This window comes from Danio aesculapii, chromosome 4, assembly GCF_903798145.1.
Source record: "Danio aesculapii chromosome 4, fDanAes4.1, whole genome shotgun sequence".
NCBI classification, from domain to species: Eukaryota; Metazoa; Chordata; class Actinopteri; order Cypriniformes; family Danionidae; genus Danio; species Danio aesculapii.
In genome coordinates this window covers 58455577-58481279 of record NC_079438.1, presented here as the reverse complement: position 1 = coordinate 58481279, position 25703 = coordinate 58455577, and the positions used below count along the sequence as shown (strand labels likewise).

Sequence of the window (25703 nt, the reverse complement as noted above, 5' to 3'; positions counted from 1 at the left end):
AAGCAGATCCTCTCTGTAGGACAGCAGGCTTTGAAACACACACTCCACTGAAGCCCAGGTCATTGTTTTTATCCCACAGCAGGTTCTGCAACTTCAGCTGCGCGTCTGAACTCTAAAAGCGGAGCGAGGTGTGCAGAAAAGCGGGCGTAACTGTGGGCGGCGCGGCCGACCTGAACCGCTGACCGCTGCCATTCATCTCCTGCGCTTCACAAGCTTTATTTACAGACCTGCGATTGCCAGAGAACCACTACAGACGGGGTTTGTAGGTGGACGCGTCCTCGATTAGCTTTCCTGCTTCTGTTAGGGAAGATTTTAGCAAACACATTTTCACTTTAATCCAGACGAGAGGATGAGATCGCATAATCTAGCAGATCTTAAGAGGTGTAATTCAACTACTTTTTGTGCTTATTTGAACCTTTACCAATACTTTAATTCGGTTTGAATCTTATTAAGAGATGTTAGGAGCTATTTTAGAGATGTAAATCAAGTAAAAATACACTTTTTGACTTTATTTTAACCTTTATGAATCATTTAATTTTTATTATACAATTTATTTTGACTCAGTGGTTTGGAGCGCATATTAAATTGGGGAGATCATATATTTACAGTAAGCGAAGCTTCTTTACGTCACAACCCTTTCAAAATGTTTCGAAAATTCTATGTTTCTCCACTGGGGAACAAATGAATCATGTGTGTTCACCATAGACTGATGTTCATTCAGATTGCCCCCTAGTGGCGAATCACTGAACAGTTTTCATTGTTTTTTTTAGCTTTATTTACAGACTTACGATTGCCAGAGAACCACTACAGATGGGGTTTGTAGGTGGACGCATCCTCTATTAGCTTTCCTGCTTCTCTTCCTCTGCGTCTGTTTGGTAAGATTTCAGCAAACACAACTACACTTTAATAAAGACAAGAGGATGAGATCACATAATCTAGCAGATTAGCAATGTCACCCGTATAGCACTTATTAAATCCACTTATTAGGAGCTGTTAAGAGGTGTAAAGTAAATGTGCACACCCTCACATCACTCAAATTGTGAGTAATTTTTGGTGGAACCCAAATGGAGATTTGGCAAAAAAGAAAGCTCTGCATTACATGTAAACACAACAGAAGGCTTAGGATGAGATGTGTAAGAAACTAATGCTAAACACAAGAGCAGTTTGAGGACAAAAACCTGACAAACGACTGAAATACAACATCTGAACGTGGTTTTAGCAGTCGGAGACCAGAGAGGAAGCACATTAACTGACTGTTGAATTATAAGACAGTAAATCAAATAAAAATATAATGGTCACTTCACTTCATTACCTCAGATGTGCATTATTTTTTTTTTACTGAATATGCATTTTATTATGCATTTTGATGTTGTATTTCAGACATTTGTCAGGTCTTTGTCCTCAAACTGTTCCTGTGTGTAGCACTAGTTTCTCACACATCTCCTCCAAAGCCTTCTGTTGTGTTCTGATGTGATTTTGGACTGTTGTAGCAGTGAAATAACTCAAATCATTCAGTAATATGGAGCTGTAATGCACTCTAAACCTGCCGGAACTACTACTTTAGCTGCGCTTTTTTCTGACAATAACCAAACACCTGAGAATGCTCATCAGCCAATCAAAATCGAGCATTCAGCAGCCTTGCATATATATATATATATATATATATACATATATATATATATATACATATATATATATATATATATATATATATATATATACATATATATATATATATATATATATATATATATATATATATATGTGATGTTTTATAAACAAATTTCAGGAGGAGCACACGCAGAAGTTTCAGTATCAAATACGTCATTGACAATTATTCTATTATCCAATCAGTTCTTGACCAAACCCCTATATATACCAAAGCTGTCTTACCTGCAGCATCTCACGACTTTAGCATCCCTCCACCACCCCGACACCTCACCTCTTAAGCATTACAATCCCTGGGGGAGCGTTCTGGGGCCGGGCTAGATACTTCGCTCGAATCCCTATTCCTCTGTTTCCTGATAAGAGGAATAACTCGAGTTTGGGTGTCTTCCCCGAGCTCAGAGCCCTCTCCCCGGACAGCACGCCAAATACGCTTTATTCTGAAACTGTTGCAAGTGTGAACTCCTGAAATATATATATATATATATATATATATATATATATATATATATATATATATATACACTGTATATATACGTATATATATATATATATATATATATATACACATATATATACATACATACATAAATATATATATATATATATATATATATATATATATATATATATATATATATATATATATATATATATATATATAAACATACGTACAGTTGAAGGCGAAATTATTAGCCCTCATGTCAATAATTAACTGGATCCTTTTTGAGTATTTCCCAAGTGCTGTTTAAGAAAAATATTTAAAATACATAATTTAAACATTATAGTTATAAATACTATTGTCTTTTCTCCTTCCTATGATAACACTATAATATTTTACTATTTACTTTGCAAGATAAAAGCTTAAAGTCTAAATTATAGGTTTAACTAGATTAATTAATTTAACTAGGCAAGTTAGCATAATTAGGTAATTTAGAGGGCTAATATTATTAAGCAGTTATTTTTATTCATTCATTTTCCTTCGGCTTAGTCTCTTTATTAATCAGGGGTCTTATCCAGCATATATTCTACACAGCGGATGCCCTTTCAGCTGCAACACAGTACTGGGAAACATCCATTCACACACACACAGACACTCATACACTATGGCCAATTTAGTTTATTCAATTGCCCTATAGCGCATGTGTTAGGACCGAGGGGGAAACCGCAGCACACAAAGAAAACCCACGCCAACACAAGAACATGCAAACTCTAAACAAACAAGCCAAATAACCTAGCCGGGACTCGAACCAGCGACCTTTTTGCTGTGAGGCGACAATGCTAACCACTGAAAGTACCACTTTTTAAGTAGTTGGCGCCTGTAGTGTTGTAAATACCCATGCTCGCCTCAGTCGCGACAAAGCGCATATGAGATAAATGACGTCAGTACATAATAACCGGTTAAGATTATTACTGAACCGATACCGAATTGTCCGGGTCTGCATCGTGGTGCACCGAAGAAACAATTAATTTTGACACCCCTAGTCATTATATCATATTTTATTCACCTATTTTGATGCTAGCAAAAACTGCGGTGTTAAGACCTGTTTTAAAGGTATATACTTTATTATGACGAGCTCTTATATAGGGGAAGATATTTGCTATAAAATTAAATTAAAGCAGACGGGATCTCTGAATCTGTCCATTAAAGTAGTCCATGTGATTCATGATGTGCATTAAAAGGCCTTTTACAATCGCTGTCATGAGACGTCATTATTTGCTTTAAAAGAATCTGTGCTTATTTGAGCTGGTCCTTTAATCTCATAAGTTCAGACATCTTGGAAAATAACAGATATAGGATCTTTTACTTGACACTGAGCACCAAATATATATAAGACAGTGTTATATTTTAATGTTTAAAGATCCAATTTACACTCTTAAAATTAACATGAATCTGAAATATTATTTTTTTCTGTTGTTGTTTATTAATGCACTGCAGTTTTATTTGTATTATTTATTTTTTATTATTATATTATTGTATTAATTTACGCATATAATATTTTGTTTTAATATTTTATTATTTAATTAATATTTATTCATCCATTGTCCTGAGGCTCCCTTATTTATCCAGAATTGTCACAGTTGAATGAACCACCTAATTAATATTTAGACTGTCAAATATTTAAATTGATTCATTTTATTTTAATCAATTTGTATTATTTATTTACAAATATGTTACAATAGATAATTGTATGGTTTATTCAGTCTACTTTATTAATCTATTTTTTAACTTTTAAACACCTTCATTCGTCAATTTTTTTAGATGTTTCTTTAAGTGTATTATTTCCATTTTTATATTAACATTTTATTAAAACTGTTAAACAAAATTTAAGTTTAGTCATTCATTTACTTGTCATAAATTTAGTATATTTAAATTAGATTATATTAACAATGCATTAATTACTATTACTTTCGATTTTTTGTTTCAGTTTTGCATTACAAAATCTACTTTTAAAAATGTATTCGTTTTCAAAGCTTATTTATAAATAAAAGCTGTTTTTACATTTATTTTATATTTTTATACTTCTTTAAATGTATAATTTCCATTTTTATATTAGTATTTTAATATTTATTATTCAACAAACTTTTAGCATTTACTGGTTTATATTATTTGTTTAAATCATTTTATTCACTTATTATCATTAATTTTGCATATTACAAAAAAGGGGATATATATATATATATACACATACATATATATATATACAGTTGAAGTCAGAATTATTAGCCATGGCTAGAATGAAAGCCGTTTTAAATTTTTTAAGCACCATTTAAAGGTCAATATTATTAGCCCCTTTAAGCTATATATTTTTTCTTTAGTCTACAGAACAAACCATTGTTATACAATAACTTGCCTAATTACCCTAACCTACCTAGTTAATCTAATTACCCTAGTTAAACCTTTAAATGTCACTTTAAGCTGAATACTAGTGTCTTGAAGAATATCTAGTCTAATATTATTTACTGTCATCATGGCAAAAATAAAATAATAATTAGAAATTAGTTATTAAAACTATTATGATTAGAAAATATTCTCTCGTTTAAACAGAAATTGGGGTAAAAAAAACAAACAAGGGGCTAATAATTCAGGGGGGGCTAATAATTTTGACTTCAACTGTATACAGACTGAGTACAGCCCATTTTGAAAAGGATTTTTTTTTATCCATTTCTCAGTGAATATAGGCAAAGTATTTTTTGTGCATTTAAACAAAACAGATTTATTTAACAGATATATTAAAATTATATTTTAGTTACCAAACATATAAAAAAAATGAAAGATAACACAAATAAAGTCAAGCAAAATATCGCAAAAAAAATAAATAAATAAAATTTTTCATTTTTTGCTTTTCTTGACTTTTCCTCTTTTTTTAAATTTGTATTTAATATTTTTCTATAGCATAAAAATTTGGCTGTACTAGTTTTGGTCTGTTATCATAAGTTATTTTGTTAGATTAGCTCCAGATTTGGCTTCAGCACTGACTAATCTAATATATATGCACAAATATAGTATTGTATAGCTTCCTATTAAAAATATGAATTTAAAAGAGAGTTGTGAGGGGTGTACTAATACATGCTGAGCACTGTGTGTGTGTGTGTATATATATATATATATATATATATATATATATATATATATATATATATATATATATATACAGTATATATATATATATACAGTATATATATACATATATATATATATATATATATATATATATATATATATATATAAAATTACAATTAAAATATTTATTTATTTAATCATTAACTCATTTATAACTATTAATTGATTCAGTTTTTTTGTTTTACAAAAATACATAAGGATCATCACTTTTCTGAAAACCTCTGAAGAGTTTCAATAGAGATAATTTTTATTCTATTTTAAGCATTTATTTGAGGATCTCCATCTGTTTTGAGCAAGTGAGTAAATGACAACTGAAGCTTGTCTGACCTCCTCATTTGGCCACTAACAATCAATTATAACGCCTTTACCTGCGGCAGGTATTGATAATAGAAAAGACCATTAAATCAACACACAAACTGATTGGGTATAATCCATAATTTCCCAGGAGTGGCGAGCGGATGTTATCTGCTGCTCTCTTTAATTGGGCATCTGATGCTGACAGGAATAATGACTCCATAGATAAAACACAACACAAAAGTGCAGCAGCATCTCTGTTATGAGCAGTGTTCATACAGAGACTCTAAAGAAAAAACAAAACGATGCTATTAAACTCTATTCTGGCCCACTGCGCTGTCCAATAGTGAAGAGCAGTTTATTCTTATATCGCAATATATACACACACACACACACACACATATATATATATATATATATATATATATATATATATATATATATATATATATATATATTTAAGCAGGGTTCCTGCAGCTTTTACCAAGTCAAATTTAAGACTTTTTAAGACCATCATGAAGCAAATTTTAGACTTACACTGGGCTAAACACTGAGGATTTGTTCTAATGGCATGGTTGAGTCAATGAAAAAGATTTTAACTTGCCTCATTGAAACAATTTTAATTTAGCTGTTTCCTAACCACATATTTTAAATGTCAAAACAAGCAAAATCTAGTTAAAATATTTTATATTTGTTCAAAAACAAAAACTATAATAAACAAAATTTATGCACAATAGTTTGTCTAAAATGCATGGAGATCTTTTAAACAAATGTTATTGTAAGGAAGATAATTACACCATATTGGTAAATAAGAGTTAAATATTTAAGTTTCGTTAAACGTTTTATTTAGATGGATTATTGATGAGTGGTCGGCCCGATTGGTTAACTTTACATATACAGAGGAAAATTAAGACCTGGTTAAAATGATTTAAGACCTACAACACAAAACTTCTGTCAATTTATAACCTTTTAAGACCTACAATTTTGTTTTTGAAATTTAATTTTTTCATTTTAAAACTTTCTAAGAGCCTGCGGATACCCTAATATTGTTATGAAGCGGACAGGAGACAGAGGTAAGGAAACGTTAGGGTGTTTATTAAATGACAACAAGGAGCACATGAAGGATAGCCAGGAGGATCAGGAATGATGTTGGGGTCTTTTCCTCCGTGGCTGGGTAACAGGAATACACGAGGATGGACAGCACACACCAGATACAGCTGACAGAGGATGACACAGACTTGGAAGGACTGGAAGACAGGACGATTCGGGTGGACCAGGAAGACTAGGAGGAATACAAAGAGAACAGGTAAGTAAAGCGTTTGTTTTAGCTGAGGATGACTACGCTGAGTGGTCGCTCAGTTGTCCGCTTTCGTCGAGACGAGCCCGGACAATGAGCGACTGGAGTGCTGTGCTTTTATCTGGTGCTCGTGAATGTGATGCAGCTGTGTGCTCATTAGAAGTCAGGTGATGGTGATCTTCGTGAGTGGGGATCGTGAGAGCCTGACCAATCCGTGACAGTACCCCCCTCCCCAGGGCCCGCTCCTGAGGGCCGACACCTCCGACGCCGTGGTGGTCTCCCTCTGCCTCTAGGCGCTGGGAACTCAGGGTGGCTCTCATGAAACTCCACCATGAGACTAGGATCGAGAATATCAGCTCTGGGAACCCATGTCCTTTCTTCGGGGCCGTACCCTTCCCAGTCCACCAGGTACTCCAACTGGCCACCACGACGTCGGGAACGCAAGATCTCCTTCACTGCGTAGACGGCTCCTTCTTCTAGGAGCAGTGGAGGAGGGGGTTCCTCTTCGTGGTCAGGCTCTGTGGAGGGAAGAACAGGATCGTGATAGGGTTTCAGGAGTGATACGTGGAATGTAGGGTGAATACGGTAGTGAGAGGGTAATTGTAGTTTGTAGGTGACGGGGTTAACCTGTTCCACGATGGTGAAGGGACCAACAAATCGGGGACTTAACTTGCGAGAGGGCAGTCGCATGCGTATGTCCCGGGTGGATAGCCACACCTTTTGTCCGGGTGTGTATCTGGGTTCTTCAGACCTTCTTCTATCGGCGGTTACCTTGCTTCGACGGACTGCCCTCTGCAGATGTTGATGAGCCTCGTCCCAGACTCTCTCGCTCTCCCGGAACCAGTGATCCACTGCGGGGACATCAGATGGTTCGCCATCCCAGGGAAAGAGCGGTGGTTGGAAGCCCAGGACGCACTGGAATGGCGTGAGTCCGGTGGAGGGTTGCCGCAGTGAATTTTGGGCATATTCTGCCCAGCCCAAATACTGGCTCCAGGAGCTCTGGTGACCACTGCAGAAGGTCCTCAGGAACCGTCCCACCTCCTGAATCTTCCTCTCTGTCTGCCCGTTGGTTTGGGGATGATATCCAGAAGAGAGGCTGACGGCCACACCTAGGAGCTTGAAGAAGGCTTTCCATAGACGTGAGATGAACTGTGGACCTCTGTCCGACACAATATCTTCTGGAATACCAAATGACCTGAAGACTTGATTAAAGATATTGTCGGCTGTTTCAAAGGCTGTGGGAAGACCTTCAGAGGGATTAGTTTGACAAACTTTGAGAATCTATCTACGATGACTAGAATACAGGTATTACCTTCTGACGAGGGGAGGTCAGTGATAAAGTCCACTCCTAGGTGTGACCAGGGACGGTTCGGAATCGGCAAGGGATGGAGCTTTCCAGCGGGTAGATGACGTGGGCTCTTGGATTGGGCACAGTCCTTACAGCCCTGAACATATTGCCTCACATCCCTTGCCATGTTTGGCCACCAGAATCGTTGGGATACTAGCGAGAGAGTATTGTTGATCCCTGGATGTCCAGTGCCTAGCGAGGTATGTAAGGAGTGGATCAGATCTACCCGGTGTTCAGGTGGTATGAACTGCCGATGAGGAGGGCATCCCGGCGGAGCAGGGGCTTCCGGAGTGGCAACGACTGGAGGAGCGTTCCAGGTGATCGGACAAATGGAGATGTGTTCGGGAAGAATCTTCGTTGGGAGTTCTTCATGATCGTGATGCTCGTGTAAACGAGAGAGAGCGTCTGCTCTTAGATTCTTGGGTCCTGGACGATAGGAAATGGAGAAATCAAAACGTGAGAAGAAAAGTGACCATCTGGCTTGACGTGGACATAGTCTCTTGGCCTCTTTGATATATTGGAGGTTTTTGTGATCTGTGATCACCTGGAACGGATGTTTGGCTCCCTCCAACCAGTGACGCCACTCCTCCAAGGCTAGCTTGATTGCTAGAAGCTCCCTGTCTCCTATGCTGTAATTCTGCTCCGCCGGGCTCAACTTCCGAGAGAAATAGGCACAGGGATGCAGTCGGGGCGGTGTATCATGATGTTGGGATAATACTGCCCCGACGCCGGTGGTGGATGCGTCCACTTCCACCACGAAAGGAAGATTTGGGTCAGGATGAGTCAGGAGTGGGGCCCTTGTGAACTCCTTCTTAAGAAGGCGGAAGGCTGCGGCTGCTTCTTTGGTCCACTCCAGTCCTTTGGGTTTACCCTTGAGGAGATTAGTGAGAGGTGATGTAATCCTGCTGTAGTCCTTGATAAACCGTCTATAAAAGTTAGCAAACCCAAGAAACCTCTGGAGCTCCTTAATGGAAGTGGGTTCTGACCAGGATAGAACAGCCTCAATTTTCTTCCCATCCATACGTATACCGGTTTGGTCAATGATGTATCCCAAGAAATGAATCGACTTCTGGTGGAATGAGCATTTCTCCGCTTTGAGGTAGAGGTGATGTTCTCTCAATGTGTGTAGGACCTCCGCAACGTGTTGGCGATGTTCGGCCTCACTCCGGGAGTAAATGAGGATGTCATCTATGTACACTATTACAAAGTGGTGAAGAAACTCCCGGAGGACTTCATGAATGAAGTTTTGGAATACGGAGGGGGCGTTGACCAGACCGTAAGGCATGACCTCATATTCATAGTGGCCAGTAGGGGTCACGAATGCTGTCTTCCATTGGTCCCCCTCACGTATTCTTATCAGATTATACGCGCTGCGGAGGTCCAATTTAGTGAAGACTTTAGCTTCTCGGAGCTGTTCCAAAGCGGCTGGTACCAGAGGAAGGGGATATCGGTATTTTACTGTACCGTTATTTAGGACCCTGTAGTCGATGCATGGACGCAGCCCTCCGTCCTTCTTGGCCACAAAGAAGAAGCTTGAGGCGGCTGGTGATTTTGAGTGACGTATGTACCCCTGACTCAGAGCCTCCCTTATGTAATCTTCCATTGCCTGATTCTCTGGAAGCGAGAGCGGGTAGATCCTACCTCTTGGCAACTGGGCATCTGGAACTAGGTCGATCGCGCAGTCCCATGGCCGATGCGGCGGTAGCTGGGAAGCTCTCTTGGGGCAGAAGACATCATGAAAGGAGCTGTACTCCTTAGGAATGTGGATAGACTGCTTCTCAGGAGGACTCTCGACCGATGTTGTAAACAAAGAAATGGGGTTCCGACCTTGAAGAGGGAGATTTGGAAAACAGGTAGGTGTACATCCAGATCCCCATTTCTTTATCTCTCCTGTGCCCCAAGAGATGATGGGATCGTGCTTCACCAGCCACGGGCGCCCTAGAATGATGTCCATATTTGCACCCTCCAGAACCAGAAATTGAATCCTCTCTTGATGTAACAACCCCACTTGAAGAAGGATGTCTTCGCATTGTCGATGGATACGGGTCGAAGATCGAGTGCACTGGGTTATCGGTTGTATCTGGTATATATGCGAGGACGCCTCAGTACGTAGGTGGAGTTGACGACAGAGGGATTGGGAGATGAAGTTCCCTGCTGACCCGGAGTCGATGAGGGCTGTGACAAGGAGAGAAATAGAGGCAGTAGTTATTTGTACGGTGGTAGTAAGTGGTTTACATTGTTCAATATTCGTACTGAATACACTCACTGAAGTCCGAATGGGACGAAGGGGACACTCCATACGGGTGTGTCCACTGACACCGCAGTATAGACACAGACCCCGGGTCAGCCTCCTCTGTCGTTCCGCTGATGTCAGTCTTCCAGACTCTATTATCATGGGTTCTGGTTCTGGAGAGGCTGTTGACTCAGGCGATTGGAGGAGTGCAGACGAGGGGGTGATGGTGTCCTGTTGATAGGAACGGAGACGATCGGAACATCGGAGAGAATGTTGGATGAATCTCTCCAGACCCATAGTATCATCTAATGTGGCCAGCTGGATTCGGAGAGTGGGTTCCAAGCCGAGCCGGTACGTGGTCAACAACGATCTCTCATTCCATCCACTTGCAGCTGCTAGAGTGCGAAACCGGAGAGCATATTCCTGTGTAGATAGAGTACCTTGCTTTAGATGATACAGCTGCTCTCCAGCGGCTACTTCCCCATCAGAACGTCCAAACACCTCTTTGAAATACTCCGTGAAGGTAGTGATGGAATTCATGACCGGCCCGGCTTGGTTCCAGATCGTCTCAGCCCATTTAAGTGCAGGCCCAGAGAGTAGTGATACGATGTAGGCGATCTTTGACTTATCTGTGGGATATAGAGAAGGTTGCATTTCGAATATGAGGGAACATTGTAACAGAAAACCATTGCACTCCCCCGCTCCGCCTGAGTAGGGCGCTGGTCGGGCCATGGGACTGGAAGGAAGGGCCGAAGAAGAAACTGTGGAGGCGGAAGTGCTCGGTGCTGGTGGTGCGTTGGAAAGTGGAGCTGGTGGCTGTAGAATCCGCTTCAACTGGTCCACCAGCTCTTGAAAGTGATCGGGGGTGCTCATGTTGTCGTCGTTATTGGTCCGGGCTTCTGTTATGAAGCGGACAGGAGACAGAGGTAAGGAAACGTTAGGGTGTTTATTAAATGACAACAAGGAGCACATGAAGGATAGCCAGGAGGATCAGGAATGATGTTGGGGTCTTTTCCTCCGTGGCTGGGTAACAGGAATACACGAGGATGGACAGCACACACCAGATACAGCTGACAGAGGATGACACAGACTTGGAAGGACTGGAAGACAGGACGATTCGGGTGGACCAGGAAGACTAGGAGGAATACAAAGAGAACAGGTAAGTAAAGCGTTTGTTTTAGCTGAGGATGACTACGCTGAGTGGTCGCTCAGTTGTCCGCTTTCGTCGAGACGAGCCCGGACAATGAGCGACTGGAGTGCTGTGCTTTTATCTGGTGCTCGTGAATGTGATGCAGCTGTGTGCTCATTAGAAGTCAGGTGATGGTGATCTTCGTGAGTGGGGATCGTGAGAGCCTGACCAATCCGTGACAAATATAGAATTATTATATTTATTATTTATTTTATTTATTATATATACAAATTATTTTTTTACATTATTTTTCTCTTGATCCTTGTGTTCCCTTACTCTATTTTGAAGCACCAAAACAAACTAAATATCAACTAAAAAAATGCACAAGAAACACAGGTACACAAGGCACAGAAAGCTATATAACACTTATAAAGACTATTTGTATTACTACTATCATTTAAATATCTTTTCAGAGACTGATCCTCAATGTCAGCAGCTTTCATAAAACAGATCTCTCCAAATCCTGCTACATAAAAAGCACCAAAACACAATTAAAATGTCGACTTGCCCCAAAACTGCATAAGAAACACAAGCCACAGAAAGCTATATAACATTCAGAAAGACTATTAGTATTACTACTATAATTTAAATCTTTTCAGAGACTGATCCTCAATCTGTCAGCAGCTTTCATAAAACAGATCACTCTAAATCCTGCTACATAAAAAGCACCAAAATCATTAAAAAACCCTATCAATTGCCAACTTGCACAAAAAATGCTCAAGAAACACAAGTACACAAGCCACAGAAACCTCTATAACACTCCTAATGATTATTATTATTACTACTATCATTTAAATATCTTTTCAGAGACTGATTCTCAATGTCAGCAGCCTTTATAAAACAAATCGCTCTGAATCCGACTACATAAAAAGCACCAAAACACAATTAAAATGTCGACTTGCCCCAAAAATGCACAAGAACACAAGCCACAGAAAGCTATATAACACTCAGAAAGACTATTAGTATTACTAATATCATTTAAATATATTTTCAGAGGCTGATCCTCAATCTGTCAGCAGCTTTCATAAAACAGATCACTCAAAATCCTGCTACATAAAAAAGACCAAAATCCTTAAAAGAAAGTGCACAAGAAACACAGGAACACGAGCCAGAGAAACCTATATAAGACTCACACAGATTATTAGTATTATTACTTTACATTAAATATCTTTTCAGAGACTAATTTTCAATGTCAGCATCTTTCATAAAACACACCACTCCAAATTTTACTACATAAAAAGAACCAAAACACAATCAAAATGTCGACTTGCCCCAAAAATGCACAACACAAGCCACAGAACCCTGTATAACACTCACACAGATTATTATTACCACTCTAATTCAAATATGTTCATAAAGCACACCACTCCAAATAAAACATTCAGAAAACACATCACTCCAAATTCGACTACATAAAAAGTACCAAAACACAAATTGTTGACTTGCCCCAAAACTGCATAAGAAACACAAGAACACAAGCCACAGAAATAAAACTCAAAGTCCGGCAAAACCCGTCCAGCATGTAAACAGAAAATGAAAAGATTGTGTGTGTTATCGAGTACAGATCAATAGCGGTTTCTCTGGTGGGCTTGGGTTGCGTCTCCATCGCTGTGATTAACAACATCACATCATCTTTAATAACCCGTTTTGGAGCAAACTTTCCATCTCTCACGCCGCTGGTTCACAAGTACTGGCGTCTATCGATCCATCAGTGTTATTACTGCGGTTTATAAGTGCTGTTTGACTCCCAGCAGAGGCTAAAACACCACACAACGCTTTTAACGTCTCGTTTTTTTAAGAGCTTCACTTCAATGAGAACCATATTTCTTCGAATGAGCTCTTTTTAAAGATGGCGGCTTGCTAACGAGTGTCTAAATGAGACTTTGACTTTAATCGTCATCACAGCAAACAGATAAACTCTACACAGTAAAAAGCGATTAGTTGACTTAAGAAAAGAAAGTAAACTCATTGCCTTATAATTATTAAGCAGACAAACTATGTGCATAATTATAAAAGTTAAGTCATTTGGTTTACTGACTTTTTAAAGTAAAATCAACTTGTTCCTGGTTTACTCACTTTTTTAAAGTAACTAATCACTTTTTAAAATGTAAAAACTAATAAAAGTGTCCGCTAAATTAAGAAATGTAAATTTAAGAGTGATGTTTAATGTTGTTATATGGATAAGATTGCGCTTTGGTTTGTTTTTATATTTATATTTATGCAAGATATGGAGATTATCATGATTAAAATGGAGAAAAAATCAACGAAGAAATCCTACTGGGTTTTAATGAGAGCATTTGGGTGATGCTGAAAAAACTTTAATAATAATTTTAGTTTTGTTTCGATTTTATTAAACTTGAATTCAGTTTTATTTCTAATCAAATGTTATATGTTTTTTTCTATATTAAAGTTTCTGCAAGTTTTATATTTTAATGAAATATTTAAAATAATTATATACATTTTTACAAATACATAATTTTTTGAATATATTTTTACAAATATTTTATCATCAAAGATAATTTTTTTAACATATATTTCTTATGAAACACTCAATTTCCTTCTCAAAATACACACAATTTTCTGTTCCCTCTGTTTTTTTTGGACCCTATTTTGAAAACTACAAAAAGGTATCTTTTAATCTAATTTATATCTGTCTTAAATATGTTTAATTACATTTTTTAATCAATTATTATTCAGTAAATAATATTTATCTATCTCTCTTTTTTGTATTTTTTCATTAATTCATTTTCCTTCGGCTTAGTCCCTTTATTCATCAGGGGTCACCATAATGGAATGAACAACCAACTATTCCAGCATATGTTTTTTGCAGTGGCTGCCCTTCCAGCTGCAACCCAGTACTGGGAAACACCCATACACACTCTCATACACTACACTACAATTTAGCTTACCTAATTCCCCTATTGCGCATGTGTTTGGACTGTGGGGGAAACCAGAGCACCCATAGGAAACCCACACCAACACGGGGAGAACATGCAAACTCCACTTGAACCAGTGACCTTCTGGCTGTGAGACAACATTGCTAACCACTGAGCCACTAGTCTGCAAAAAGAATAAACATTAATGTAAGAGTGATGTTTAACGCTGTTATATGGATGAGATGACGCTGTGGTTTGTTATATTGTATTTGTGCAAGTCATGGAGATTATCATGAATAAAATGTAGAAATCCTACTGGGTTTTAATGAGAGAATTTAGGTGATGCTAAAAAAAACTTTAATAATGATTTAATTATTTTAAGTTTTGTTAGTTTGTCATTAAACTTTTGAACTCAGTTTTATGTTTATTATTTATTTTTATATAAAAAAATTTTAAATATAAAAAAGTTTTATAATATTTTTAGGTAATTTTATATAATTATATATTTTTATTATTGAGTAGTAAAAAGAGTTTGTTTGTTTTTTGGACCCCATTTTGAAAACTACAAAATAAGCATCTTTTACTCTAAATTATATCTATTTTAAATATGTTTTGTTACTTTTTTGATCATTTATTATTCAGTAAATAATATTTATTTATACTTCATTATGTATTTTTTCGTTCATTTATTTTCCTTAGGCTTAGTGCCTTTCATCCATCAGGGGTCACCACAGCGGAATTAATCGCCAACTTATCCAGCATATGTTTTAGGCAGCGGATGCCCTTCCAGATGCAACCCAGTATTGGGAAACACCCATACACTCTCACATGCACACTCACACACTACGAACAATTTAATTAATCCAATTCCCCTATAGCGCATGTGTTTGGACTGTGGGAGAACATGCAAACTCCACATAGAAATGCCAACTGGCCCATCCTGGATTCAAACCAGCGACCGTCTTGCTGTGAGGCGACAGTGCTAACCACTGAGCCACCATGTCACCTTTATTATGTATTTATTTTAATAGAATTTTTTTCATTGTTGATTTAAATCAATCTTTCATTTTAATTAATTAACATATATATTTTTAGCAGATATTTATTAAAATGTTCGTCTTTCAAAAAATAAACATCGGTTTTGTCATCTGTTTTGATCTACAGAATGTGTCTTGAAATGTATAAACGCACATTTCTGATTAGTTTTTAGCCGTTTCCGTTGAGTTTCTTCCCTCTAATGTTCTGCCGGTATCTGTGTTTTGAACAGAACTAATGTGTGTTCATTAACAGCCATTGAGTGACTGGATCTGTCAATCACTGCACTTACTTCACTGCTTCTTTTCTTTCAGTCTCGGGTGACTTCATGCTGAGAGACAATCATCTCACTTCATTAGACAAACACAAACAACACCGCACTCCCACCGGCACTGACAAACTCTAGCAGACACACAGACAGGAAAGACAGACAGATGAACAGTCAGCAAAACACACAGACAGACAACTAGACAGACAGACAGACAGACAGGAGAGAGTCAGCAAAACAGACAGATGGACAGTCAGCAAGACAGACAGATAGATGGACAGTCAGCAAAACACAGACAGACAACTAGACAGTCAGCAAGACAGACAGGTTAACAGAAATAGAACATGACAGACAGCAAGACAGATTGTCTGTCTATCTGTCTGTTACACTGACTGTCTGTCTATCTATCCGTCTTGCTGATTGTCTGTCTTGCTGACTGCCCGTCTATGTGCCTGCCTTGCTGACTGTCCATGTGTCTATCTGTCTGTCTTACTGCCTGTCTATCTGTTTTGCCTACTTCTGTTAGTCTGACTATCTGTCTGTCTGTTTTTTTGAGTATCTGTCTGCCTTGCTGACTGTCTATCTGACTTGCTGTCTAGACAGACAGACAGACAGTCAGCAAGACAGACAGATAGATGGACAGTCAGCAAGACAGACAGACAGACAGACAAATAGACAAACTGGAGAGACAGTCAGCAAGATAGAGAGGCAAACAGAAATAAAACATAACAGACAGCAAGACAGACGGTCTGTCTATCTGTCTGTTATAATGACTGCCTGTCTAGCTGACTGTCTGTCTTGTTGACTGTTCATCTATCTGTCTGTCTTGCTGTCTATGTGTCTGCCTTACTGACAGTCCATATGTCTGTCTATATTGCTTACTATCTGTCTGTAAGTCTATCTTGCTGCCTGTCTATCTGTTTTGCCCACTTTCTGTCAGTCTGACTATCTTGCTGACTGTCTATCTGTTTTACTGTCTGTCTGTCTTGCTGGCTACCTTTCGGCTTTGCTGTCTGTCTCTCTAGTCAGTCTTGCTGACTGCTCGTCTATCTGTCTGTCTTGCTGTCTATGTGTCTGCCTTGCTGACTGTCCATGTCTGTCTGTCTATATTGATTACTGTCTATCTGTCTGTCTTGTCGCCTGTCTGACTGTTTTATCCCACTTTCTGTCTGTCTGCTTTACTTGCTGTCAATCAGTCTGTTTTACTGGCTGTCTGTCTGCCTTGCTGACTAGACAGACAGACAGTCAGCAAAACAGACAGACAGACAGACAACTAGAAAGACAAGAGAGAGACAGCCAGCAAGACAGACAGGCAAACAGAAATAGTACATGACAAACAGCAAGACAGTCTGTCTGTTACACTGACTGCCCGTCTAGCTGACTATCTGTCTGTTTTATTGATTGTTCATCTATCCGTCTGTCTTGCTGACTGTCTGCCTATATATTTGTCTGTCCTGCTGACTGCCTGTCTATCTGTCTATATTGCTTACTGTCTATCTCTGTCTGTTTTGCCCACTTTCTGTTAGTCTGACTATCTTGCTAAATGTCTATCTGCTTTACTGGCTGTCTGTCTCTCTAGCTGACTGTCTGCTTTACTCACTGTTTATCAGTATTTTTTTCTGACTGTCTGTCTTGCTGACTAGACAGGCATACAGTCAGCAAGACAGACAGGCAGACACAAACAGCAGAACAGACAGTCACCAAGACAGACAGAGAGAAAGAGAGACAGGCTGATCCAGGTGAGACGAATGCAGAGCCGCCTCTCGTCTGATCTGGAGCAGATCAATAATCTCCTGCCGCTGACACTCTGCACCTTCCAGCAGGGTGAGCCCATGGCAGGATGCATGCTGGGAAAAGCAGTTTCACGGATTAACCGATCATTATTTCCAAGCAAAAGTGGTCATTCTATCACTCTCATGGGAGAAAGCAGCCAATCAGAGGCCGGCAGAGTGAACCAGGCATTTAGACACTATGAAAACACCTAATCAGTTTCAGTGCAAAAGTAAATGGGTGCAAATGACCCAAGACCTGCATCAGCATTAGCTCTGCTGGACCTCATCTCTCAGTCTGTCAATCTATCAGTCTGAAGTCTGCACACAGATTTGAGCCTCAAAATCTTTCTGCTTCACAGAAATTGGGGAAATACATATACAGGGGTGTAATAATTTAGGAGGACTAATAACTCTGACTTAAAGTGTGTCTAAATATACATATTCCCCATTGAGGAGCAGCTCTGGGAGCAACCGGTGGAAAGGGATCATTGAGTGTGTGTGTTTCCATGGAACATCGCACTGAGAATTTAAACTCTGTGTGTGTGTGTTCCTTACACAAGCAAGACTGTTATTTTCCTTCGGCCTCCTGCACCTTAGCGACCCAATGTATGAGAAAGCGGCCTCAAGCTGCTTGAATGAAAAGAGGGAATCGAACAGAACAGAGAGAGAAATTCAACAACCCCCCTGCACCTCTTCCCAGCAAGCTTTTGTGCACCAGTGTGTGTATAACCACCAGTTCCCACATACTAGACCAGACCCAGGGAAGATTAATCTCTACTGACAACCTCGGCTGATCTCAGAGCAGCTTCCCTATGTTTTTCATTAGAGTTTGTCTATGTGCTGTACATAAAGATCTTCAGCATACTGCACAGTGCTGAATAAAGTAGGCACATTCGCATTACAAGTAATGACTATATAAGCATTTACGTTGATGCATGATGACTTTGTAAGCACTTTAAAAACATATATATTTTCTTTATAAGTTTTTTATAAGCATAAATAATGTATATAATAAGTAATCAATAAATAAATCACAATATAATTGTAAAAAAAATGTAATAAATGTAAAATATAAAGTCATCTGCCACTTTAACGCTCGTTATAACAGGATGGATTCTGATTGGCTACCAGTGTTTTCATCATTAATCAACAGTGGGAAATACTTACAATATCAAAATTCTGCAATCCTTTTAAATTTAGACTGATTATTAAAAGTAAATCATTATAGCTCTCATTATAGTGTGCAAAGAAGCCCTAATTGGTTACAATAAGGGACTAATTAGGGGACATTCACACAGAACATGCCATAGCAGTTAATACAAGGTCTAGAGATGCTATTTCTTTTTTAAGTTCCAGTTTCTCAGCCAATTACTTTGGCATATGTTTTACACAGTGGATGCCCTTCCAGCCGCAACCCGCCACTGGAAAATTCACAATAACTAAAAACCACAAACAACAAGACAAAAGACAAGTCAAAAAAACAAGTAAAAAGTAAAGGATAAAAGAAAAGAAAAGCTTTTACTTGCTCAAATGCCAGTAAAATATTAAATAAAACCCATGGATGTGTTAAAAGTTTAGTCAAAATGCAAACTATTTCATTTAAAATTAAAACAGACAGATATGTAAGAAATTAAACTATTGTGCATTCCCTACTTTCCACTTTTATAATGGACCCTTTTCACATTTCTGTGTTTCTCAGCAGCTGAAGTCATCATAGTTGGTAAACTTAGAGCACAGTGAATGGGAGAGTATAACAAATATTTATTTTACAAACCTATTTGCTGAAATAATAAAAGAAAAACTACACGAGTGTTATCAAGACTTTAGAATTAAGGAAAAAAGTGTAAGACTAATAACGGCAGTCAGAAGAGAGAATAATGTTAAATTTACTGTAAGATGAAAGATAAAGATGATATAATACATATTTAAATACAAATATAAATGTTAAATAAAAAAATGTATTAATATTAAAAACTTTCAAAGATTTAAGATGATGACGACCATTAAACACATTATAACAGTCTTGTGAAAGGGTCCATTATGCAGCCCTACTTTCCACCTTCACAATGAAGTCACGACTTGATTTAACTTCAGGAGAAAATGGCATCAGTTGAGCAAGACTGGTTCTGATAGGTTAACCAATAACTATGGCAAGATGTAAGACAGATGGGTATTGTACAACCCTACTTTCCACCTTTAAAATGGATGCACAACTTGATTTAACTTCAGGAGATAATGACAGAGATATGCTGCTGATCAGTTGAGCAAAGCTAGCTCTGATAGGTTAACCAATAACCATGGCAAGACAATTAAGACAATTAATACAAGTATACCAAATACAAGACAATTAAGTATCATGCAGCCCTACTTTTCATCTTTATAATAACGTCACAACTTGATTTACCTTCAGGAGAAAATGACATGTGGCTGATCAGTTGAGCAGGACCGGTTCTGATAGGTTAACAAATAACTATGGCAAGATGTAAGTAATGTAAGAACATCAGGTATCATGCATCCCTACTTTCCACCTTTACAACGGAGTCAACAACTTAATTTAACTTCAGCACAAAATGACATGTGGCAGATCAGTTAAGCAGGACCGGTTCTGATGGCTTAACTGATTACTATGGCAAGATGTAAGACAATTAGGCAGCGTGCAGTCCTACTTTCCACCTTTATAATGGAGTCACAATTTGATTTAACTTCAGGAGAAGCAGCAGGACTGGTAATAGGTTAACCCCCAGGGGTCGAAGACCACGTATATGCTTTTGAGGTGTCTTCTCCTGATAATGCAGAAATGAACTTAAATTACACTTTCAGTTTTGATCGTACAGACAGGAGGAATCCATCAATAAATCTGTTAGGTGTCTACTTTTTTGTGAACACTCACAATAACAACAAAACTGCATGCTTTTGTGAAATAAGAAAAAAACAGTGTAGGCATTCTTTCTTTTCTCTGTCCGTGAACTGTTTTTAGAAAGGCGTCAGTAAAATTCACTGAAACTCAGACATGAGACATATATCTATAGAAAGCTTGAAGTGTCTACTTTTAAATATAGAAAGTGCATGTTGAAAACAAACACTGTTTGATAAAATAATCAGTCTTTCTCAGTCTGAACTCCTTAGTTTTAATGCGACCACGCCCACGAGTCCACGCGCTGCTTGAATACATTCATACATAAGAGAGAGACATACCTGCATAAAGCTTGGAAGGTGAACTTTCCAACTCATTTTGAAAACAAAAGTTTCACTAGGTAATCCACAGAATTCTCCCGGCAGAGCGTGCATCACGCCGGCTCTTCCCATGTCCGCCATTATTAAAAACAATGACGAAAGTGCAGTCCTTTCCACCTTTACAATGAAGTCAACAACTTAATTTAACTTCAGGAGAAAATGATAGAGACATTTACATTGTCATTTGGCAGAAACTTTTGACCAAAGCGACCTAAAATTGAAGAGACATTCAGCAATTCAACACGAAGAGGCAATACACACAGAAATTGTGTGCTCAGAGAATTAAATGCTAGAGTAAGGGAGTGTTTTTATTTTCAGGAGGAGAGTGAAAAGTGTTTCTACAGGTGGTTTGTCAAGCCCACTAACCTGTGTGAGGCACACTTCATATTCATTTAGCTCTGACTTAGTCCCGTATTTATCAGGGGTCACCACAGCGGAATAAACCAACCATTGCATCATATGTTTTACGACCTTCCAGCCACAACCCAGTATGGGGAAACACCCATACACACTCATAAACTAAGGCCACCTATAGTGCATGAGTTTGGACTATGAGGGAAACCGGAGCACCCAGAGGAAACTCACATCAACACGGGGAGAACATGCAAACTCCACAAAGAAATGCCAACTGGCCCAGTCGGGACTCAAACCAGTGATCTTTTTGCTGTGAGGCGACAGTGCTAACCACTGAGCCACCGTGCTGCCCTCACACTTCATAAATGCATAATGAGTTTTTGTGCATGTGTGTGTAAGAACATGCCTGGTGAAAATGTGCAAAAACTGGTGCAGAATCAGTTAAACCAGCAGACATGTGGCTGATCGGTTGAGCAGGACTGGTTCTGATAGGTTAACTGATAACTATGGCAACAGCAAAGGCGTTGAGGCCCGATGCTTAGAGCTCACAGGGTCGCACGGCACCCCGCTTATTCTCATTCCAGTCAGGAACGACCCACTTCACACACACCACCCTGGGAAAAACGGCCTCTCTAAAACACACTCATCCACACACACATGCCCTATATGTGTATGTCTGAATGTAGACAACACACCCCCATATACAAGACGCTTTCAAAAGAAGCAGCAGAAAACAGCAGACGTAAGCCGCAGAGATTTCCAGAAAGGTTTTCACCTGTCACTGCGAGGAAGGGAGGAGCATGAGATGTATGCTGATAAGGTGGAAGGTAAAACACTCTGCGTTCAGCTCTTTTACTTGATCTCTCTCTCTCTCCGCCGCCCCAGAGGGGATGTTCACACACAGATGTGGGCTGGACTGATAAAAGCTGGACCACAGCAAACCTGTTTAAATGCTTTACAAGAAAGCGCTTTGAAGTTGTACAGGAAGTGCAACGCTTTCCTGAATAACAATGTCATTTACATCATCCCATCCGAGAGGTAAAGAAAAAACACCAAAAAATATTAAAGGCTGAATCTCATGAAAATTGGTAGGAACTTATGAAATTTCACTCCAAATATCCAAAGAAAAGATTAAATTACACATAACTGCTATATAATATCTGTTAAAATATCTAACATTTTAAAATAAAGTTAAAATCTAAAACATTTGATACATCCTACATACTAAATTTCACACTCAAAATCAAAAGAAAAAAGATGTTAAATTACATGTCTGTTATATAATATCTGTTAAAATATATTTAATTTTAATCTAAAATAATATCTAAAACATTTAATATATAAAACTATTTGCAGCTTAATGTAAAAAAAAGAATAACAAAATACCAATTTATTAAATGTCCATTTTATCATATGTATTTTCCACATTAATTTGATGAAAAGTAATTGTATTTACAGGTCATCTATAATAGCTGTAATGCAAAAATGAATTCTTATTATATCAATAATATTCTACTAAATTCTTCAAATTAAAAATCTAATTAAAGTATAAAATATTAAATATTACTGTAATACAAAAGACTAAATATTACAGTAATTAGAATCTTGTGAAAATTAAGTAGTATATAATACAATATATGTTTAATATAAAAAATATTTCTAATAAAACTATTAATTTTAAAACTAAATTAGTTTTAACTCTAACACAAACATTTCCAAAATTACTATTACTGTAAGAAGAATTCTGATATGATACACTGCATTTTTCGCACAGGAAATATAATAAAATCTATAAATGAAGGCAAATTCAACATTTAAAATCATTTTGAATTACAGTACTTTACTGTAAAATAAAAATTACACTAATAATACAATCTACTAACTTATAGCTTTTAAAATTTCTTAACATGAAATATTTGCTTTCAATTTTAAGTGAACTTATGATATTTCCAGCATGTTTTCTCAAGCTTCAATCATCCTCTCCAACAACCATACAGCAGAAACACTTTCATTACTTTTATATGACTCCGAGGTCTCAGACCAAACAGTGCCTGAACGTTATAATTAAAGATATAATTAATAATTACTGCAAAAAGACATATATGATACATTGCATTTTATGCATAGCAAATATAATAAAATCAAAGACAAATTCGACATTTAAAATCTAAAACATTTTGCATTACAGTACTTTATTGTAAAATTAAATTTACAGTAATAGCACAATTAACTTTTAGTAAGCATTTAAATTTTCTTAACATGAAATATTATTTGCTTTCAACTTGAGGTGAAATAGTTCCAGCATGTTTTCTCGAGCTTAAATCAACCTCTCCAACAACCCCACAGCAGAAACACTTTCATTACTTATATATGACTTCACTGTAAAATAAAAATACAATTTACAGGAATAGCACAATCTAACTTCCCGTGAGCATTCAAAATTACTTAACGCGAGATATTATTTACTTTCAATTTGAAGTGAAATTATATTTCCAGCAAGTTTTCCTAGATTCAGCCTGTGAGCTTCAATCATCCTCTCCAAAAACCAACACAGCAGAAACACTTTCATTACTTTTATATGACTCTGAGGTCACAAACAGAGTCTGACCTCAGATTTCCTGACACAGGAAGAGATTTCTGACGGTTTAAACCCAGACAGTGGAGTGACACGGTTCAGTCGGCTGCCGCTGAGCACCAACGAAGGCCTCAGACGGCAGAAAAACAGCATTTATCTCAGCCTTTCATCCCCCGGCGTACTTCAGAAATAACGAGAGAGCGAGAGCGACAGAGAGACGATGCTGGAGAGCAAGATCTGAGCGCACGTTTTTCTCCAAAGAAAAAAAACAACAAGCTCTTTCTGAGACCCTGTTTCAACGTCAAAGTCACAGCATTACAGCGGCTCTAAGATTCAAGACAGAGGTTTAAAGTTACGTACCTGTAGTCTGAGGAGTAGCTTGGTGTTTTTGTTCCTAATTCCACCTTTTTGCTTCCTCTCTCTTTTTATCTCTAGCTTTCTATATCCACTAGAGCCGTGCTAATGGTATCTGTGAGAGCGACAGACTGAATGCATATGTGTGTGTGTGTGTGTGGAGGGAGGGATTGTTTGTGTATTTGCGCTGAGGCAGCGAGCTGAAAGCCCAACTGACTCGTAATCACACACTCATTAATACAAGGTCACTGCAGGGACGAGAAAGAGAGACTGATGCTGAGTCTTTCAGAGAGAAAATCAGGATGAAAGTATGAAAGGAAACAAAAGATGAACACTTTTGTATAGTGCTAAAATCAACACAAGAAACACACATTCTGTGTGAATGGCTGCTTGTTTCCATCTAAATAAAAAAGTTCTTAGTGATTTTAATTCGAAATTTTTGGGTTTTCATTCTCGGAAATGTTTTAAACTCACACATTTTCTCTCAAAATAGCATGATAAAAACTAATAGAAGTTTGTTTTATTGCTAATATTTATATAATTCCAAGCAATTTATTACAACCAATTTCTTTTATCCTTGCCATGATATTATTTTAATATTTAACTATTTACTTTTCAAGATATAATTTTACGATATTTTCTATAATTTAAAGGCTTAATTAGGTTAATTAAGTTACCTAGGAAAGTTTGGCTAATTAGGCAAGTTATTGGAGAACAGTGGTTTGTTTTGTAGACAATCGAAAAAAAATTATTTCTTAAGTTGGCTTGTAATATTGACCTTAAATTTGATTATTTTTTTTAAAATTGCTTTAATTTACTCAAGTTACAAATTATTAATTCTTTCAGTTTCCTTCGCCTTAGTCCCTTATTTATCAGAGATCGCCACAGCGGAATGAAATGCCAACTATTCCAGCATGTTTTACGCAGCGGATGCCCATTGTTAGGGAAGCAGACGGACAAGTTAGGTGAGTATATAATGAAGGATGTTTATTACAGCAGAGGAGCATACGAGGATAACAGAGGGGATGTGATTGTAGTATTGTTGAGATGGTATTCCTTCTTCGGATCAGGATGGATGACAGACACTGAGGGAGACCGAATGCACACACCAGAGGGCTTGTGGGGAAGACAGACTGAAGACACTCAATACGGACAGGACACCGGGAACACTGGACAGACTGGAACAAAACAGAGATCAGGTAAGTTCAGGATATGAAATCAATGTGCTAGTGACTACCAGGAGGTACTCTCTAGGAGTCCGCTTCGTTGGAACGAGACCGGACCCTGACTGAAGTGAGGTGTGTGCTTATATAGTGAATGGAAGTGATTGGGTGCAGCTGTGCGTGGTTAAAACTCAGGTGACGGTGATCGTTGCGTGATGCTGGTGGAAGAGCCTGGCCAATCCGTGACATTACCCCCCTCCCCAGGGCCCGCTCCTGAGGGCCTAGACCGCCGACGCCGTGGTGGTCTACCTCGTCCACGAGGTGCTGGGAACTCGGGGTGATTGGAGTGGAACTCCTCCATGAGTGCGGGATCTAATATATCGGATCTGGGGACCCAAGACCTCTCTTCTGGACCATATCC

General features: G+C 38.1%; 1 protein-coding gene across 1 annotated transcript in view; it reads right to left on the bottom strand.

Moving 5' to 3' along the window:
- The window catches only part of ptn (pleiotrophin), a 79010-nt gene extending 54715 nt beyond the window's left edge, over nt 1–24295 (bottom strand). Inside the window, exon 1 of the mRNA XM_056456262.1 lies at nt 24126–24295. The gene's annotated coding sequence lies outside the window, so the exon portion shown is untranslated. The remainder of the gene's footprint in view (nt 1–24125) is intronic.
- Between the last annotated feature and the right edge of the window lie 1408 nt (nt 24296–25703).